Below are 4,171 nucleotides of genomic sequence, written 5' to 3'. Positions count from 1 at the left end.
CGGCCACTGCACTCCAGTCTGGGCGACAGAGTGAGACTCCAACTCAAATAAATAAATAAAAAATAAAAAGAGAGAACCACACAATGCCAGAACAGTCCCACTCTGGTTGCAGGCTCTCCGGTGCACAGATGAGAGTTCTGAGGCCCAGGGAGAAAAGGGGACCCGCTGAGGCCCCATGTCCAGAGGCTGGCAGAGTAAGGTCTAGGCCCTGCATGAGGGGTGTCAGTAAGATCCTCCCAGAAAAGCTAAAAGAGAGTGGCTCTAAAAGAAAGAGAAGAAAGGGAAAGAAGAGCGAGGGAGATGTTGGTATCCACTGGGGGATCCTAGAAGTTTGCCTTGGGCATCTGAGCTGGCATCTAGAAAAAGGCCTCGGCTTCACCGTTGCCCGTCCAAAGGGAGAAGCCGGAAATCCTGGTGTGTCCCTGCCCCTGAGGCCAGGGACCACAAAGGAGGTTTTCTGAGGTGAGTGGGGGTGAGCAACCAGAAAGAAGAAAGAAGAAATCCAAGAGTTCCACTGATCTGATGACGCCAATTATCGCTTTGTTATGCCAGAGCTACCCAGAAAGGCTGGTTCAAATTTTCAGTCAAAAATGTTCTTCAGGAAAAAGTAACATCAAACTCACAATAACTTAAGAAAATAGACAAGGATGGGAACCCTTCCCAATTTGTCTTATGAGGCCAGCATAGCCCTGAAACTAAAACCAGATAAAGCCATTACCACAATAAATAAAAACAAAGAAGAAAACAGAAAAGAACAGAAGGAGAAAAGACAGGCTAATAATCCCCAGGGACACTGAATCCAATATCCAACTGCAAAAAATGATACATCATGACCAAGTAGGGTTTATCCAATAATGTAAGAATAGTTTAATATTTTAAAAAATCAGTCAATGTAATCAATGTATTAAAAAGAACAAAAAACCCTTTATTTCAATAGATGCAGAAAATACGTTTCACAAAAGTCAACACACATTCATGATAAAAACTCAAACTAGAAAGAGAATGAAATAGCTCAATTTGCTGAAGGGCAGCTATGAAAAAACCTTTAGCTGATATAATTGTTTTTTTAAGCGACAAGCGCTCACTACATTGCCCAAGCTGCTCTTGAACTCCTGAGCTCAAGCAATCCTCCCACCTCAGCCTCCCAAAGTGCTGGGATTACAAGCATAAGCCACCATGCTGGCCAAGCTCATGTAATTAATCATGAATAATGAATACTTTCCCTGAAGAGACTTTAAGCTTTCTCTTAAAAACAAGGAAATATGCCCACCCTCATCTCTGTCATTGTACTGGCAGTCCTCACCATTGCAATACGGCAATAAAAAGAAACGAGGCATAAAGATCAGAAAAGTGTCAATACTCACAGATGATTTTTTTTCCACACAAAATCAAATCCGAAGGAACCTACAAAGCAACTACTGGAGCTAAGAAGTGAATTTAGCTAGGATACAATGTTAATACTTTTATTTATTTGTTTTTGAGTTGGAGTCTCACTCCGTCACCCAGGCTGGAGTGCAGTAGCACACTCACGGCCACTCCAGCGTCAACCTGCTGGGCTCCAGCAATCCTTCCGCCTCAGCCTTCCACGTTAGCCGGAACTACAGGCACGCACTACCACACCCGACTAATTTTTTTTTTTTTTTTTTTTTTGAGTTGGAGTCTCACTCTGTCGCCCAGACTAGAGTGCAGTGGCCGTTCCCGGCCACCGCAGCCTCGACCTGCTGGGCTCTGGCGATCCTTCCGCTTCAGCCTTCCAAGTAGCTGGAATTACAGGCGCGCTACCACGCCCAGCTGATTTTTTGATTTATTGTAGAGATGAGGTTTCGCTGCCCAGGCGGGTCTCGAACCCGCGGGCTCAGGCAATCCACTCACCTCAGCCTCCCAAAGGCGCGGGATTACAGGCTGAGCCACCAAGCCCGGCTCTAATTTTTTTTTAATTACTGTAGAGATGAGGCCTCGCCAAGTTGCCCAGGCTGTTCTCAAACCTGTGGACTCAGGCAACTCCCTCAACCCAGCCTCCCAAAGTGCTGGGATGGCAGGTTTGAGCCACCGTGCCTGGCCACAATGTTAATAATTTTAAAAATTGGTTTTTTTTTACATACCTGCAGCAAAAAGCTGAAAATTAAAGTTTTTAAAAATTCATTTACATTAGTATAAAAAATAACATTCTTGGGAATAAATTTAACAAAAGATATGCTAGACTTACACACTGAACACTCAAAAACATTGCTGAGAGAAATTAAAGATCTAATGAAATAGAGATATGTATCATGTTCATGGATTGTAAGATTGATTTTTTTTTTTTTTTTTTGAGTCACCCAGACTAGGCTGGAGTGCAGTGGAAGACTGAATTTTTTATGATGTCAATTATCCCCCAAATGATTTTTGCTTTCAATACAATCCCAGCAGGCTTTTTTATTTAAAAATGGGAAGCTTATTCTAAAACTGACATGAAAGTGTAAAGAATCTAGGTATTCCTAACCAATCTTGAAAAAGATGACTTAAGTTGGAGGACTCACTTCGAGACTTAGTATCAAGCTACATAATCTAGACAGTGTGGTGTCAGTTTAGGGGTCCACATACAGATCAACAGAACAGGATAGGGAGACTAGAAACGCATCCATCCTATATATATATATACATTATATATATATATGGTATATATTATATATCATGTACATTATACATGCTGTATATTACATATATTATATATCGGTTTAGCAGACACCCTTAAGATCCAATAAAGAAAGGGAATGTCTTTTTTTAATGATGCTAAAATAACTAACATCCAAATGAATAAAAAGCAATGTCGACCCCAACCTCACACCATACATAAAAATTAACTTGAGATGGAGCATATAAATGATGAACATAAAAACTAAAACCATAAAGCGTTTTGAAGAAAACACTGGAGAATATATATCTGCATGACTTAGAGTAGAATTAGAGGAAGGTTTCCTGGATAAACAAAACAACAATTCAAAATTTTTAGAAGTTTTAATAAATTAGGAGTCATCTAAATTAAATACCACTAAGAAAAAGGACTGAGCAAGCCCCAGACTGGGTGGAAACATTCTCGAAACATATTTAACAAAGGACTGGTATTCAGAATATATAAAGAAGTTCTACAACGCAGTAATAAAAAAACAATCAAATGAAAAATAAGCAAAATATTTGAACAGACACTTCACAGAAGACTATACACAGATGGTCAATGAGCACTTGAAAAAACGCCATCAGAGAAATGCAAATTAAAACTACAGTGAGGTACCCATTACATACTCACTAGAATAGCTACAATTAAAAAGACCCACAACAGCGCGGTTTGGCTTGGTTGTAGAACAGGCAGAAGTCATTGATGATGAGGTTATGAACTGACATAACCACTTTAAGAGAAATTCTGGTGATTTCTTATAAAAATTAAACCTGTGTCCTGTGACCCAACAATTTAATTCCTAGGCATCTACCCAAGAGAGAGAAAATCATTTGTTTGTACAAAAAGGCTTGTATAAAGAATATTTATAACAGCTCTATTTAAAATAATCCCAAGCTGGAAGGTAAGCTAGTTCAGCTTTTGTGGAAAGCAGTCTGGAGATTTCTGGAGGAACTAAAAATAAAGCTTCTATTCGCCCCAGCAATCCCACTTCTGGGAATATACCCAGAGGAACCCAAATTGCTCTCCCCAAAAGACATCCACACTTATATGCTTACTGCAGCACAATAGCAAAAAAACCCCAAAACAAACATGAAATCCACCCGAATGCCCACTGACGACGGACTGGATGAGGAAAATGCGGTCCCTTTGCACGATGGAATATGACACAGTCATGAACACAATCATGGCCTTTGCAGCAACATGGGTGCAGCTGGAGACCATCCTTCCAAGTGAACTAGCACAGAGACAAAAAACTGAATACCACTTGGGCTCAGTGGCTCAGCCTGTAATCCCAGCAGTTTGGGAGGCCAAGGTGAGTGGATTGCCCGAGCCTGTGGGTTCAAGACCAGCCCAGGCAACTTGGCGGGACCTTGTCTCTACAATCAAAAATCAAAAATCAGCTGGGCGTGGTAGCCCGCGCCTGTAGTTCCGGCTCCTTGGAAGGTTGCAGAGGAAGGATCGCAGAGCCCTGCGGGTCAAGCTGGGGTGGCCGTGAGTGTGCCACTGCAGCCCGCC

The sequence above is a fragment of the Carlito syrichta genome, unplaced genomic scaffold (genome assembly GCF_000164805.1).
Source record: "Carlito syrichta isolate Samal-C Ts95f unplaced genomic scaffold, Tarsius_syrichta-2.0.1 Scaffold155395, whole genome shotgun sequence".
NCBI lineage: Eukaryota > Metazoa > Chordata > Mammalia > Primates > Tarsiidae > Carlito > Carlito syrichta.
This window is presented reverse-complemented; position numbering follows the sequence as displayed.